Below are 18,185 nucleotides of genomic sequence, written 5' to 3'. Positions count from 1 at the left end.
CAAAGCTCTTAATTCTGGCTAGTTAAATCAGTTGCGGAACATAAAAAAGCACAAATCTGCTAATGGCAAACCTGGAAAAAAAATTGTAGACTCCACTACTCCAAATAAGATGAGTTAGGCATATTATGAAACATCTTGGATGCATAGTCTATTTCAATGACCTTAACTATAAAATGATTACATTATAAAGATTTAAAGAAAAAGAGGGGGAGAGAAAGTGAGAAAACAGGACCCAAAAAAATAGGAGAATCATCGCCTTCAACTTTTTCCTCAGAAGAGAAAAGATTGTAGCACAAGCTGGTGAAGCAATCATACCCGTCGTTTATTAGCGACAACCACAGATCATCTATCCCTTCTTTCCTTGTTCGTCTCTTCCTTTCTGGAATTGGATATATAGCTTCTGTTAACTCGTGATTAGTTGGTAGCAAAAGACAATTGCAAATCAGGTACAATCAATGCATGCATGTAAAATTCTACCAAGAAATTATTCAAAATAATAGAAAATAAACTAACACTCATCAGATGGAGATAGGGTGATTCACGGAGGCATCACCGAAGATATGGATGATTTTTGATTGAGGACTGCAAAAAGAGAAATGAAAGAAGTCATCGATCATTCCAGAATTTTGGAGTGTACTTCGGAATAAAAGCAACATGTAGAGAGAGGAAAAATCTAGTATCAAAGGAATATTATTTTACCATTTGTAGAATACCAAAAATACCCCTGGACGACCAGAGACACATTTACTGAATTACCCTTGGTCGTCCAAGGGACTCATGCTTATTAAATAGTTAAATATGCAAATGCATGAAAATCTTTAGAAACCATCAAAGACTCCCTTCGGAGCAACTTTTAGTTCAAAATGGGAACTTCTTCCCCTTTTCACTTGTCTCCTTCGAGACTCAAAAATTAAATGTAAAATGCATAGGTAAGAGAAAGACCTTATGAATGTCCCCTTCGGGAATTAGACAACATTATGAAATCGCACAACTTATGGGTGCCCCCTTCGGGACTTAATCCCTACACTGTCTAGGAATAGAGTCATTGGAGTTCGTTTATTTGCTGGGTTCGTTCCGATAATAAGGATCTGCATCACTACCATAATCACCACCACTATCATGTCTCACTACGAATGATCCATAACATAAGCGGAGGCCACATATTCGGAATATAATCAAGAATTATGTAGCACACTCAGACATAAGCTGAGGCCACATGTTATGTAGCATGCTCAGACATAAGCTGAGGCCACATATTCTGTAGCACGCTCAGACATAAGCTGAGGCCACATATTCTGTAGCACGCTCAGACATAAACTGAGGCCACATATTCTAAATATAATCCAGAATTATCTAGCACTCTCAGTCACGTCATGAAATTATCTAGAACCTTAGGCTTGGAAAACTCTAGGATTGGAGTCATCATAAGAATCTTCAGAAATTATGGACTTCTGGCATTTCTAGGAGTATTGAGAATATTATGGATGTCATGTATGAAATCAAAACATAGGAATCATGCCTTTGAAAGAAAGGGACGAGCCTTAACATACCTGGAAGCTTGTTTCTCGACTTTCCAACCTACCTCCTATCTTGAAATCTACATATAAAATCATTCATACTATTATTAGGCTCACAATCATACACTTCTCTTAAGCCTTCAATTTAAATCCATTTAGAATCTGCCGAAATTTGGGCAGCATCTCCCCGGTTTATATGCCTAGCCCGAAATCACAATTCAGCAACCAATCAACAACAACAACAACACCAACATCAACAACACTATTATCCATACCAATATATTCCATAAACATCCCACACGATGTTTTTCAACATATAACAACAATATACACTTCCTTTCTTCCCAATCAAGGAGTATAATCTCATCAACACACCAACAACATTAGATACCATCTCTATACATGTAAATCATCCCATCCACATGGCCACAACATGCCCAAAACAGTCCATAAACACAACAACTACAACACAACACTTTATGACCTTTCCTCCATAACTATTTTCACTTTTAAGACTTGCTAAACCTTCAAATCAACTCAACAAAACAGATAGGATGAAGAACATACCTTATACTTGAAGAAATTCAGCCACACCAACTTTCTTCAAGACCAAAGTTACCACAACGTCAAGTAGAAGCAAGAACAATCACCTTTCATGGACTAGTTTGGTATAATCTTGTTAAATTCTTGATTTAATGGGCTATAACTGTTTGGGGGTTGTGTTGGGAAGTTTCTATGACTATTGAGAATGTAAAATGCTGAAAAAAATGGAGTTGATGGGGGTATTTATACCCCTCATAAGTCGGTTCCACCGACCTTCTCAAGTGGGACCCGCGGAAGCCATTTGGCAGCTTGGAGTCTTTATCTTAAAATGGCCATAACTCTTGATCCCGATATCGTATGAGGGTCCACGGCCTATGGTTAGAAAGCTCTTTCAATTATCTACAACTGTCATTTTTGGTGTATTTTCAAATTCCAAAATTATAATAGCGTTGTGGCTCCTTCAAGTCAGATCATCCGAAAACGTATCCTTAAATCATCCTTTTGGAGAGCTTATGCACATATTTGGCTTAAGGGTCATTCTTAAGACTTGCTTAACTTCCCATGTACTACTCATATCACTTTTCATATGTCCTTTATAAAACCCCGACAGTTGGGCCCTACCTTAACTTACGGTTACAAGGGCTATTCATCAAATAATGTATTAAATGATTTACACCATACGGTCTCCAAATGTCATCTATATGTTATTCTTATACTCATATAATATAATCTTCATCCCTAATCCTTGTATAACTTTATTCTCCCTTGAGCTTATACTAAGCCGTCTACAGTCTTGGTAACACGAATTTTTTCGGAGTGTAACACCATGATCCCATCCTTAGACACAACGTGGCCCAAGAACACTGTAGACTCTAAACAAAACTCGCACTTCAAAAACTTAGCAAAGAATCTATTCTTCTTCAACAACCCAAGTATAGTGCGACGATGGCTCTCATGCTCCTCTCTACTCTTGGAATACACCAAGATATCATCAATAACCACAATCACAAAGGAGTCAAGGAATGGCCTAAAGATGCCATCATCAAAGTCATGAATTAGTCAGGGCATTAGTAAGCCCAAATGACATCACTAGAAACTCATAATGTCCTTATCTCGTCCGAAACGTTGTCTTCGAAATATCCTCAGCCTTGATCCTCAGCTCATCGTAAACGCAAGTCAATCTTGGAAAATAGTGAAGCACCCTGAAGCTGGTCAAATAAATCATCAATATGAGGCATAGGACACTTGTTCTGAATAGTAACCTTGTTCATCTAGCGATAATTAATATACATCCTCATAGATCCATCTTTCTTCTTCACAAATAACACAGGAGCACCCCAAGGGGAGACACTTGGTCTAATGAACTCTTTGCTCAATAAATCTTGCAACTGCTCCTTAAGCTCTCTCAACTCGGCTGGTGCTATCCGATATGGTGGAAAAGATATAGGGCGAGTGCCAGGATCCAAGTCAATATCGAGATCGGTTGGCATACACGACAAATCGGTCGGGAATACCTCTGCGAACTCGCTCACAATAGGAATGGACTCAAGGGTGGAGATGCAATAGTAGTGTCACGTACATGAGCCAGATAAGCTAAACACCCTTTGTTGACTAATTTCTTCGCCTGAAGGAAGGAAATGATCTTCTTCGGAAAGGGGCTAAGAGTACCCCTCCACTTAAGTCTAGGAACATGGCTAAAGTGATTGTCTTGGCATGACAGTCCAAGATCACATGATAAGGAGAAAGCCAGGCCATACCCAAGATAATGTGAAAGTCCACCATATCAAGAATCATCAAGTCTACCCAAGTGTCATACCCCATAAAAGTAACCAAATACGACCGATAAACTCGATCAACCATAACAGAATCTCCAACCGGAGTAGACACATGAACAGGTATAGCTATGCTATCACAAGGCAAATCCCAATCAATGGCATGATATGCAGACACATACGAATAAGTGGATCAAAGAACAAATAACATGGAAGCTACTGTATGTCGGACAAAAACGATACCTAAAATAACAGCATCTGAGGCATCTACCTCGGGTCTACCAGGGAATGAGCAACACTGGGCTCCACCACATCTAGACTGAGATCCACCCCTCAAACTCTGGGACCCATCTCCAATAGCCTGAGATCCACCTCTAGAAACCTAAGAACTACCACGGCCGAGCTGAGCACCGCCCCTCTGAGAAGCACCTCCTCGACTACCTGACGATGTCGGAGCCCTCTGGGACTAATGATCCTGCCTGGATTAGGGACACCTCCTAGCAATATCGCCTAACTCTCCACACACAAAATAGCCTCTAGAAGGCAGAGACTGATAAACTGAAGCCGAGGACCCGGCTGGAACAATCCTGTCTACTGGTCGAGAAAACGAGCTCTCAGAGCTCTCTATCTGGGTGGCTCACTAGAGGAAGCTTGCAAAGCTAAATTGTTACACCTTGAAAATTTCATGTCGTCGCGTAGTGAATGAACCAATGCGAGCTTAAGGGTAGCAGGAAGTCCTTAAGACTATAAGACGGATATTTAGTGGTCTTAGAATGTATACATTAAGATTTTGAAGTCATATGAATTAACGAAATAAGGATTTATAAGGACAAGTGGAGTATAAGTTGGATTTAGGAAAGGTTTCGTAAATTATTGTGTTAAGAATTGTTTGGTAAGGCCTTGAGGGCGAGTTATAGGGATGTTTAGATCATTGATGTAGTGCTAAACAAGTGTTAAGAAGGTTGTATAAGGATTGGAGATCAAACGAAACGATGAGGACAACTTAGGAAAAACTGTGAGTTACACGACCACCTTATACGGACCGTGGAACTTTATATGGACCGTATAAAGTTCCGTATAACCCAACAACAACAATGTTTTCCATGGTGGTGAACCACGGACACTTATACGGACTGTATAATGTTATACGGACCGTATAAGTGGTCCGTATAAGTCCCGCTTGGATTATGGAAAAAGATGGAAAACGGGTTACAAAATATGAGATTAGTGGAAATTGTGAGTAGTAGATTAATATGAACCATGATTCTTGATACGTGGTGATTGTAATTACGCTATGAATGATGTTAAGAGCATGAGAGAAACATTAGATGAGAATGAATGTAACATTGTATTATGATTATGATTATGGATGATCTTGAGAGGAAATTGTGGGGATTGGATAATGATGAATTTGACTAAAGTCATTGATGATGATATTATGAATGTTATTATTGACGTTTGGGAGTTAATATATGATATGGAGAAAGTAGTAGAAACAAAGGAGATGCTGCTCAATTTTCCATAACTTTAGTTCAAACACGCTTATGTTATCGATTATCTAATATGAGTATAAACTCTCTTGAAGGTAGAAACGTGAATACTGGAGAGGAACGTTCAAACGATGGAGTAGCTAAACGAAAGAGGTCTAAGGCCCATGATATTATGATCCATTGATGTTGTTCATTGTATACACTCACCGTATATGCTAATTCCTTCAAGGTGAGGTAGAATGCTTATGAATGTTCCATAACAGAATCGGGGGTTCACGACCTTATGTCACCCCGATAGAGTATAGTTGTCTTAAGTTTCCGGTCATGCATTATGATAATAGTATGATGAGAATATGATAACTCTATGAGATGTACATGATGATATCACACCGTGCCTACATGGTCGGGCAGACACCGCTAAAGCGGGCAGCGTATACACCATGTCTAGATGGCATGGGCAGATACCACTAGTGGGCAGCATGAGATGGTACCCCGGACGCGAGAGACCTGGACGCAGGCTAATGATTATCACACCGTACCTATATGGTCGGGCAGCTTATACATATATGCATACATGATATGATGATGACTATGAAGTAAGTTAGCATGCATTATTTCAGTTTTAAGTGACAGTCAGTTACAAATCTCTCTTCACTCGATGTCTTCGTATTTCATTGATATATCATTATTTTTTATGCCTTACGTACTCAGTACAATATTCGTACTGATGTCCGTTTTCTTTAGACGCTGTGTTCACTCCCACAGGTAGACAGGGAGACGGTGCAGATCCATAGGAGCTATCCGAAGATTTACAGGAGCACTCCATTATTCCGGAGGTGATATTTTATTTATTCTTTTGTGTACATATACGTATTTTGGGCACGACAAGGTCCTATCCCGTTCATATGTCTAGTACTTTAGTAGAGGCTCGTAGATACGCATGTGTGGGTAGTATGGTCTCACGATGTTACTATTGTATCTATATTATTATTTTGATAGCCGAAGGGCTTACGTATATAAAATTAATTATGTTTCCAAATGAAAAATGGTTTTCCTATGATTACGGGTGCAAGACTAATGAAGGTATTCCTAATGAGTATGATGAGTAATAGAATGAGTGGTGCTCGGTGGTTAGCCCCAACTGCCCGTCATGGCCTCTAGTCGGGTCGTGACAAAAGTGGTATCAGAGCAGTTCAATCCTAGGAAGTATCTACGAGCCGTGTCTAGTAGAGTCTTGTTTATGGTGTGTTGCGCACCACACTAAAATACACGAGGCTACAGGGTATTTAGGAAAAATGATCATCTTTCATCTTAAGAGATCATGCGATAGAGCTGCGTTATAAGATTTTTCCCTCCTTAATAGTGTGCTATGATTTCAGAAATGCCGCCAAAGGGAAATGCTACAGCCGCCCAGAAGGGCAAGACTACGATTAAAAGGCGGGTAGAAAGAGAGCCGCCAATGAATGTAGAAGAGGGCGAATCACATAATGAGGCCCCGTCTAATACTTTATCCACCCCGCCCAATGTAGAAGAACAAGGAGGAGTTTGAGCTGCAGTTCCTCCACCGGCCGCTTCGGGTCAACAAGTGACCGAGGCTATTCACTTATTGACGCAGTTAGTTGCTGCCCAGGCACAGCGGTAGAATGCCGGTCCAAGTGATCGGGTAACTAGTACCAGGGCCCGCGATTTTATGAGTTTGAATCCTCCGAAGTTTTTCGGGTCAAAGCTGGATGAAGACCCACAAAGTTTTATTGATGAAATGTTGAGAACGTTGAAGATTATTCATGCCTCCGAAACTGAATCTGTGGAGTTGGCATCTTATAGACTTCGAGATGTGGTGGTATTATGGTACAATAATTGGCTATCATCAAGAAAAGAGAATGTGCCTCCTCCCGTTTGGCAAGAATTTGTAGATGCCTTCATCCGCCACTATTTGCCACCTGAGGTCCGCTGAGCTAGAGCGGATAGATTTTTAAATTTAAAACAAGGAAATATGAGTGCCCGGAAGTATAGCCTTCAGTTCAATTCATTGGCTAGATATGCCCCGACTATGGTAGCCGATATGGGAGATAGAGTGCACAGATTTGTGAGTGGCTTAGGGCCACATTTGTTCAAGGACTGCTTGATGGCTTCGTTGCAAGATGGGATGGATATTTCCCGCATTCAAGCCCATGCCCAGAATTTAGAAGGACAACAACATCCGCAAAGGGGTGATCGTGATAGTGATAGAGGGCAAAGAAAGAGGGCCAGATCTATGAGGGCAGGTAGTGATTATAGAGGGGGATCAAGGCAGACATATCCCAGAAATTCAGGCCAGTCGGCGACTAGTGCGCCTCCTCGATTTGCAGGTAGGAGATTTTATCGCTCCTTTTGTTCAAGACAGGGTCAGAGTTCGAGGGCCTCAGATTCTCAGTCCAGGGAAGATTATGGCCAGAGGAAACCCCCAGTACCGCGATGCAGCCAGTGCGTTAGACTACATTCCGGACAGTGTCGCCAAGGTTCAGATGTTTGCTATGCCTGTGGCTAGGTTGGGCACATAATGCGAGATTGCCCGTCGATGAGTGGTAGAGTTGGGGTTCAGCCTACAGGATCAGCGGCTGGTTCCTCTTCAGTGCGCCCGGTAGGGAAGACTCCCAGATTCCAGCAGGTCGAGGTAGAGGAAGAGAAGGATCATCTACTTCAGGTGCCACTCAGCCCCGTATGTATGCTTTAGCCGGACGACAGGATCTTGAGTCCTCCCCGGATGTCGTTACAGGAACATTATTCGTATTTTCCCATGATGTGTATGCATTGATAGATCCGGGTTCTACCCTATCTTATATTACTCCGTATATTGCTGGTCGTATTGGGGAGAAACCTGAGCCAATTAAACCTTTTAACGTATCTACTCTGGTTGGTGATCCCGTGATAGCTAGACAAGTGTATAAAAATTGTGTAATTGTGATGTGCGACCGCTAGACTAAAGCTGATTTAGTTGAGTTGGAGATGTTAGATTTTGATGTGATTATGTGTATGGATTGGTTGGCCTCATGTTATGCTAATGTTGATGGTCGAATGAAAGTGGTTCGATTTCAATTTCCGGGAGAGCCCGTGTTTGACTAGAAGAGTAATACAGCCTCTCCAAAAGGTAGGTTTATTTCCTACCTTAAGGCAAGAATGATGATAGAAAAAGGTTATATTTATCACTTAGTCCGAGTACATGACACCGAAGAAAAGTCGCCAACTTTCCAGTCCGTTTCGGTAGTGAATGAATTCCCGGACGTATTTCCAGATGAACTTCCTGGTCTTCCCCCGGAAAGAGAGATTGATTTTTCCATTGATGTGTTGCCAGACACCAAGCCTATTTCTATTCCTCCTTACCGAATGGCTCCAGTAGAATTGAAAGAATTAAAGGCACGGTTGAAAGATTTGCTAGAGAAGAGATTTATTAGACCCAGTTCATCACCGTGGGGAGCACCAGTCCTATTCGTGAGAAATAAAGATGGTTGCCTACGAATGTGCATCGATTATAGGCAGTTGAATAAGGTGACGATAAAGAACAAATATCCTCTCCCAAGGATTGATGATTTGTTTGATCAACTACAGGGTGCCAAGTGGTTTTCCAAAATCGACTTGAGGTCAGGTTATCACCAAGTGAGAGTCAAAGTGTTACACCTCGGGAATTCCCCCGTGAACGTACAGTGAATAGACTAACGAAGAATACGAGTATATGATGTTTTAATAAGAAGGGAACGACGTTTGACTACCCTAAGTAAGATTTCAAAGGCAGTTGCAATGAAAGGTAGGTTATGCTCCACAATGACTAATTATAGGTTTTGGAAATGTGAAAAGTTGCAGGTTTGCATTCTGGCCAGTTGATCGTAAAATGAAATACGGACCGTAAAGTGGTATATGGTCCGTAAACTTCCATGTCGTATGTCAGCTTCCAAAAACTTCAACTTTCTGTCAAATGCTGGAATGGTTAAAGACGACTTGGAATACAAACTGTAAACTGAAATACGGCCTGTAAACTGAGTCGTAAACCACCATGTCCTCAGCCAGAATTTCTGTTTCTGTCATCCTTAAATACGACCACGAAATACGGTCTGTAAAATGGAATACGGACCGTAAACTGTGTTTACGACCACTGTGCACTTTCGACGACTGTTCATTTAAGATCAGATTTTGGGTTATTAATAAGAGACCAAGTTCATTATTTCATTTCCACATGACACCCCCTTCACTCTAAAACCTCTACCTACATTTATTCCACAAGAATTCAAGGATTATTAGTGAACAACAACATAAACTAAGTGAATCAAGTATAAGAAAACCTATTAAGGATCATACAAGTCAGGAAATCTCATTGGGGATAAACTAGGGTTTTGCTCAAGTGGAGTATTATCAACTGAGGCTTGTTCCTACGGCATCTAAGGTAAGATTTGTGATGTTTCTATGTTGTTTAAGGTATTTAAGAGTTGAAATACTTGGATTGTAGAGAGGTATGGCAGAATGGGTCATGAATGTGGAATAGTGCCATTTTGAGAAATAGTTTGAATTGAGTTATGAGTCTTGATATATTGTAATGTAAATGTGTTATAAATGATGTTGAGAACATGAGATGAGCAATGTATGTGAATGGACATAGTCGTGCGTTATGGCCATGGATATGGATGATTGAAAAGTGAGTCTAGAATATGGATAATGTGGATGAATAATGACTATTGTTGTAGTATTGTGAATGTATTGTTGACGTTAAGAGTTGAAATACACTATAGAGGAATGTCGTATAAATAGAGGAGATGTTGCCCGATTTTCTCTAGTTTAGTCATGTATGCTAGCTATCGATTCTAATGATAGTATGACTTTAATGAAGGTAGAAACGTGAGCTTCGGAGGAGAACGTGCAAGTGGTAAATAGTTGAACGGAAAGGTATGTAAGGCTAACCCTTCTTTCATAAGGCGTTGTTCTTTGGCAAAACATCTAAATCTTCCATAAGTCTATGATGTCTCATAAATGATTCAATCTTCCGAGCTATTAAGCTCACAATTCTTGATATGCTACGATTGTACTAAGTTCCTCGTATGACGAGTAAGCCTATAAAAATAAGTGTGATGAATGATGATAATAGTGATAATGATATTGATGATGACTATAATGGTAATGGCGATGACGATAACGATGACGATGATGATAGTGATGAAAGTAGTAAAGATGCTTATGAGTTGTATGTATGTGTGCCCATGTATGGCTACTATGAACCCCGATCCTATTTGGTCGGGTAGTATGTGTATAGATGTATATGTATGTATGCTTACGTAACGCGCGCACACCACTGCAGTTGGGTACGGATAACACTGAGCCTTGGTAGGGCCAAGTATATGTAACAGTGAGCCTTGGTAGGGCCAGGTATGCGTAACACTAAGCCTTAGTTGGCCAGGTATGTATGACCACCGAGCCTAGCTATGGTCGGGTACGTGAAACACCGAGCCTTCGGGGTCGGGTATGTTATGTAAATGCTATGTATATGATGTGATTATGTATGTGATATGATTATGTATACAATATGAATGTGAATAAGGGTATGTATACGAATACGAGTACTAATATGGAACGGATACGAATACGGATACGGATATGGAGGTATGAGCACAAATACACATTAGAATGGAAAGTTTCTATGAAAAGCAAGTAAGTGCCCATGGCGATAATATCCATCTCCCATCTTGTGCTATTTCTTATGATGTTCATTATGCTTCTACATTGATATTGATCATGCTTTACATACTTAGTACATTCTTCGTACTGACGTCCTTTTGTTTGTGGACGTTGCGTCATGCCCGCAGGTGCACAGGGAGATAGGCTCGATCCATAGCGGTATTCTCAGAGACCACCTAGCAGAGTTCTATTTCATTCGGAGCCATAGCTTTTGGGTACTTATTCTTTTGTGTACATAATTATGGGCATAGCGGGGTCCTGTCCCGCTTATGTGATGTGTTATACTCTCCCTAGAGGCTCGTAATCACATATATATGGTTAGATATGTCCGGCCTTGTTGGCCTATATTTTGTATATCATTTTGTTAGCCTTGTCGGCTCATGTACACTGATGTGGCATAGATGCCAATTATGATATAAAGGCATTGTTGTCCAATGGGACTAGCATGATGAATGAATAGAAGCATGTTAAATTATGTGGCTCACCTAGATGTAAGTATAAGTGTAAGCCAAGGGGCACCCGGGTGGGCTAGCACCGGCCGCTCGTCGCGGCCCTCTAGACGGGTCGTGACAAAAGTGGTATCAAAGCAGTTCAGTCCTAGGGTGTGTCTACGAGCCGTGTCTAGTAGAGTCTTGGTTATGGGTGTGTTGCGCGCCACACTTATAAACAAGAAGCTGCGGGCATTTTAGGAATGATTGACCTTCCTTTTTCATAAGAATCGTGCGGTAGAGCTATGATATGAGAAATTCTTGTTCTTTAATCGTGTATTGTCTATTTCAGAAATGCCTGTAAAAAAAAAGGCTACGGCATCCCAAAAGGGCAAGACGGTGGCAGGAAAATGGGCTGAAAGAGCACCGCCACCGGTAGTAGAGGAAAGTGAGTCTCAGAGTGCGGCTCAATCTCAGTCCTCCCGTTCAGTACCTATATTAGAGGAGCGTGAGGGAGCCTCAGCCCCAGCTCCAGCACCTCCGGCTCCTCCACCGGATGCTTCAGGCCAAGATGTGAAAGAGGCCATACACTTGCTTACTCAATTGGTTGCTGCCCAGACTCAGCGGTAAAGTACAGGGCAGGGTGATAGGGCTGTTAGTGCAAGGTCACTTGACTTCATTACTTTGAACCCTCTGAAATTCTTTAGGTCAAAGCCGGAGGAGGACCCTCAGGATTTTATCGATGGTATGTTGAGGACGCTGCGATTGATACGTACTTCGGACACCGAGTCGGTGGAGTTAGCATCGTATAGATTGAGAGATGTCTCGATCCAATGGTATACGGTTTTGATGGCTTCACAGGGAGCCAATGCACCTCCCCCGGTATGGAAGGAGTTCGTTGATGCTTTCCTCTGACATTATAAGCCTCCAGAGGTTCGGCGAGCTAGGACCGATAAATTCTTGAATTTGAGGCAAGGTAGCATGAGTGCTTTAGAGTACAGTCTCCGCTTCAATTCCTTGGCTAGGTATGCTTCGGCCATGGTAGCGGATATAGGTGACAGAGGGCACCGCTTTGTAAAGGGCCTAGGGCCGCATTTGATGGATAGGTGCTTGACTGCATCCCTTCAGGACAATATGGATATCGCACGCATTCAGGCCCATGCCCAGAATGTAGAAGAAAGTCTGCAACAGCAAAGAAGTGAGCGCGAGCATGATAGGGTACAGGGCAATAGGGCCAGATCTTCAGGTCCGATGAGTGAGTTCAAAGGCGGGTACAGGCAGCAGTTTTCCAGGCATACAAGCTATTCTATGACCAGTGCACCTCCCCGATTTTCAGGCCAGAGATTTGATAGATCTACTCGTTCCGGGTCGAGTCAGAGTTTTTCAGGGTCTCATCTCAGAGGCGATTCGGGTCAGGCAAAGCCACCCATACCATGATGTTCCCAGTGTGGGAAGTTGCATTGGGGTCAATGCCGATTGGGTTCAGAGGGTTGTTATTCATTTGGTCGACCAGGCCATATTATGCGTGATTGCCCTTCGATTCGTGGTAGAGGTAGGACCCAGCCTTCAGGGTCAGTAGCCGGATCTTCATCTTCCACGCTCCCCATGGGGCCAGGTTCACATGGGCCAGTCGGCCATTGTAGAGGCAGAGGGAGAGTTCCCAGTTCTAGTGGTCCTCAGCACCGTGTTTATGCTTTGGCTGGACGCCAAGATCTCGAGTCTTCTCCTGACGTGGTCACAGGTATATTATCGGTATTCTCTCATGATGTATATGCTTTGATTGATTCAGGCTCCACATTGTCATATGTTACTCCATATATTGCAGGTCGATTTAGGGTCGAACCAGAGTCAATCAAACCTTTTGAGGTGTCTACACCCATTGGTGAATCGGTAATAGCTAGCCGAGTATATAGAAATTGCATAGTTTTGATTTGTGACCGCCGTACTATAGTTGACTTGCATGAGCTAAAGATGGTAGACTTTGATGTCATTATGGGCATGGATTGGTTGGCCTCTTGCTATGCCAATGTTGATTGTAGAATGAAGATGGTTCGTTTCCAATTTCCGGGAGAACCAGTCTTAGAATGGAAAGGGAATACGGCGTTACTAAAGGGTAGGTTTATTTCCTATCTAAAGTCAAGGAAAATGATCACGAAAGGATGTGTCTATCATCTAGTTCGGGTTCAAGACGTAGAAGCTGAATCGCCGACTCTTCAGACAGTTCCTGTAGTAAACGAATTTTCGGATGTGTTCCCGGAAGAGCTTCCAGGCCTTTCTCCCGAGCGGGAGATTGATTTCGCAATTGATGTTTTGCCGGGCACCAAGCCCATATCTATTCCTCCTTATAGAATGGCTCCCGCAGAATTGAAAGAGTTGAAGGAGCAATTGAAGGACTTGCTTGAGAAAGGCTTTATTAGGCCTAGTTCATCCCCGTGGGGAGCACCCATATTGTTTGTCCAAAAGAAAGATGACTCCTTGAGAATGTGCAATTGATTACCGCCGATTACCGACGGAGGTTCGTAGCTTTCTGGGCTTAGCAGGTTATTACATGATATTCGTTGAAGGTTTTTCTTCTATTTCTGCACCACTCACAAAGTTGACCCAGAAATTGGCAAAGTTTCAATGGACAGATGCTTGTGAGCATAGCTTCCAAGAGTTGAAAAGTAGATTGACTTATGCCCCAGTCTTGACACTTCCAGAGGGATTGGAAGGATATGTTGTTTATTGCGATGCTTCAGGTGTTGGGCTAGGTTGTGTATTGATGCAACATGGTAAGGTGATTGTGTATGCTTCAAGGCAATTACGGAAACATGAGCGGAATTATCCAACCCATGATTTAGAATTGGCCGCAGTGGTTCATGCGTTAAAGATATAGAGACATTATTTATATGGTGTCCATGTGGATATTTATACAAATCATAATCGTCTACAGTATATCTTCAAGCAGAAAGAGCTGAATTTACGGCAACGACGCTGGTTGGAATTGCTAAAAGATTATGATGTTGATATCTTGTATCACCCCGAAAAGGCAAATGTTGTAGCTGATGCTCTTAGTCGCAGATCTATGGGAAGTTTGTGCGATGTAAGACCCGAGAGGAGAGAAATGACTCGTGAGCTCCAACAATTAGCTAGCCTAGGAGTTCGAGTAGTGGACTCAGGTAGCAGGGGGACTACTATCCAAAATTCAGCAGCCTCATCGCTAGTGACAGAAGTGAAAGAGCGACAATATGAAGATCCCATGCTAATGCATTACAGAGATACACTCCCTCAGAAAAAGGAGTCATCATTTGATATCACAGGAGACGGAGTTCTCCGATGCCGAGGCAGAGTATGCGTTCCTGATGTGGCAGGATTACGCCACCAGGTATTGAGGGAAGCTCATTGTTCCCGTTACTCTGTTCACCCCGGTGCGACGAAAATGTATCATGATCTTAAGTCTGTGTATTGGTGGAATGGAATGAAGAAAGATATAGCGGAATTCGTAGCTCAATGTCCTAATTGTCAGCAAGTGATAATCGAGCACCAAAGGCCGGGTGGATTGTTGAAAGCTATAGAAATCCCAACCTGGAAGTGGGAAGTGACTAACATGGACTTCATTACAGGCTTACCCCGTTCTCGACTCAAGTATGACTCTATATGGGTGATTGTAGATAGGCTCACAAAGTCAGCTCATTTCTTATCGGTCAAAACGACCTATATGGCAGAAGATTATGCAAGGCTTTATGTTAAAGAGATAGTGAGACTCCATGGTGTTCCAACGTCTATTATTTCTGATAGAGGGACTCAGTTTACAGAAAATTTTCTGAAGTCTTTCCAAGAAGGTCTAGGGACCCAAGTGAGCCTTAGTACGACATTTCACCCGCAGACTGATGGACAAGCCGAGCGTACCATTCAGACTCTTGAAGGTGTGTTGCGAGCATGTATGATAGATTTTGGAGGAAATTGGGATGACCATTTGCCACTCATCGAATTTGCTTACAATAACAGTTATCATTCTAGCATCCAAATGGCACCGTATGAAGCTTTATATGGGCGAAAGTGTATATCCGCAATTGGGTGGTTTGAAACAGGAAAGGCCATACTGATATGGCCAGACTTGGTCCAGCAAGCCATAGAGAAAGTTAAGCTCATACAAGATTAGTTATTAGCAGCCTAAAGTCATCAAAAGTCCTATGCGGATAATCGCCGAAGAGACTTAGAGTTCCAAGTGAAAGACTGGGTATTCTTGAAAGTGTCACCGATGAAAGCTGTAATGAGATTTGGCAAAAAGGGGAAGCTTAGTCCCCGATACATTGGACCTTATGAGATTGTGTGCAAAGTGGGCAAAGTGGCCTACGAATTAGATCTACCTCCGGATTTGGAGTCAGTTCACCTAGTTTTCCATGTCTCGATGCTTCGAAAATGTGTTGGAGATCCTACTAGGATCGTGCCAATAAGAGATGTGCAAGTGACAGAAAAGTTGACTTATGAAGAACTGTCCATTGCCATACTAGATAGGCAAGTACGGAGGCTTAGAAACAAAGAAGTGGCCTCAGTTAAGGTTTTATGGAGAAGCAGTAAACGAGAAGAAATGACATGGGAAGCGGAAGAAAGTATGCGATCCAGATACCTTCATTTATTTCAACCCTTGGGAGAGATTCAAGATGAAACATCAGCGGTATGAGGTATGTATGATTTCCTTTTCATGCTTTTGGTCGTGTGTGGCCATAGATATGTTGATATTGTGACGTAGCCCTGTGAGGCGATGATATTTTAGGTTGTTGTGACAGGTTGGTAGTGCCATATTATAGGGGAAACTCTGGCGAAATTTCTATAGAATCCCAGAAGACTTTAACATTCGAGGACGAATGTTCTTAAGGGGGGGAGAATGTTACACCTCGGGAATTCCCCCGTGAACGTATAGTGAATAGACTAACGAAGAATACTAGTATATGATGTTTTAATAAGAATGGAACGACGTTTGACTACCCTAAGTAAGATTTCAAAGGCAGTTGCAATGAAAGGTAGGTTATGCTCCACAATGACTAATTATAGGTTTTGGAAATGTGAAAAGTTACAGGTTTGCATTCTGGCCAGTTGGTCGTAAAATGAAATACGGACCGTAAAGTGGTATACGGTCCGTAAACTGCCATGTCGTATTTCAGCTTCCAAAAACTTCAACTTTCTGTCAAATGCTAGAATGCTTAAAGACGACTTGGAATACGGACCGTAAACTGATATACGGCCCGTAAACTGAGTCGTAAACCACCATGTCCTCAGCCTGACTTTCTGTTTCTGTCATCCTTAAATACGACCACGAAATACGATATGCAAACTGGAATACGGACCGTAAACTGTGTTTACGACCACTGTGCACTTTCGACGACTGTTCATTTAAGATCAGATTTTGGGTTATTAATAAGAGACCAAGTTCATTATTTCATTTCCACATGACACCCCCTTCTCTCTAAAACCTCTCTCTACATTTATTCCACAAGGATTATTAGTGAACAACAACATAAACTAAGTGAATCAAGTATAAGAAAACCCATTAAGGATCATACAAGTCAAGAAATCTCATTGGGGATAAACTAGGGTTTTGCTCAAGTGGAGTATTATCAACCAAGGATTGTTCCTACGGCATCTAAGGTAAGATTTATGATGTTTCTATGTTGTTTAAGGTATTTAAGAGTTGAAATACTTGGATTGTAGAGAGGTATGGCAAAATGGGTCATGAATGTGGAATAGTGCCATTTTGAGAAATAGTTTGAATTGAGTTATGAGTCTTGATGTATTGTAATGTAAATGTGTTATAAATGATGTTGAGAACATGAGATGAGCAATGTACGTGAATGGACATAGTCGTGCGTTATGGCCATGGATATGGATGATTGAAAAGTGAGTCTAGAATATGGATAATGTGGATGAATAATGACTATTGTTGTAGTATTGTGAATGTATTGTTGACGTTGAGAGTTGAAATACACTGTTATATCCCGTATTCTGTACATTCGGATATTTCAAGATAATTGCGAGAAGTTAAGGGCAAGGCTATATTTTGATCTTGCTTAATATACAAGTTGTTTATGAAAATTTTGATGTGGAAATATTAAGAAAGGCTAAGGGTAACAAGGAAAAATTACAAGGTGGTTTATGGTAATATTGAGGAAGGCTAAGGGCAAATTTGGAATTATGAAAATAATTTTCATGAATTACTAAACAAAAAAAAATAATAGTCTTGAAATAGAAAGGGGCCATGTGGCCGTCCAAGTTGGGGTGGGCCTTGGCCCACATGGATGAATTAAACATGTGTATATTAGAAGATTAAATAGCCATATTTTCATCTTCATCCTTAGAAATTTCAAGAAACTTGGAGACAAAGAAAAAAAAGGCCATTCGGCCAAGCCAAGCAAAAATTGAACCCTTGAAAATCTTGATCAAAAATTATTTTCTTCTAGCATTCCTACTAATTGGAAGGTCCTCTTTAATGTGAGATAGTTTTTGGAGCAATTAAAGCACTCCTTGTTGCAAATTCATAACCCTAGCCAAGCGAAAAGGTGTGGTGAAAAGGTAAGGCTTAATCTTCTTTTATAAGTTATGGATGATTGTGTATGTTGTAGTATGTAAAAGTGGATGAAATTCATGAAAATATGGATGTTATGTTGTGGCCGTGTATATATAGTGTTGTGGCCGTGTGGATATTGTGTAGTGTAGAAGAGAATGAATCAATTTTTCCTAGTATTTTGGTTGTTATTGTAA

This window comes from Lycium barbarum, chromosome 6 (assembly GCF_019175385.1).
Source record: "Lycium barbarum isolate Lr01 chromosome 6, ASM1917538v2, whole genome shotgun sequence".
Classification (NCBI taxonomy): domain Eukaryota; kingdom Viridiplantae; phylum Streptophyta; class Magnoliopsida; order Solanales; family Solanaceae; genus Lycium; species Lycium barbarum.
This window is presented reverse-complemented; position numbering follows the sequence as displayed.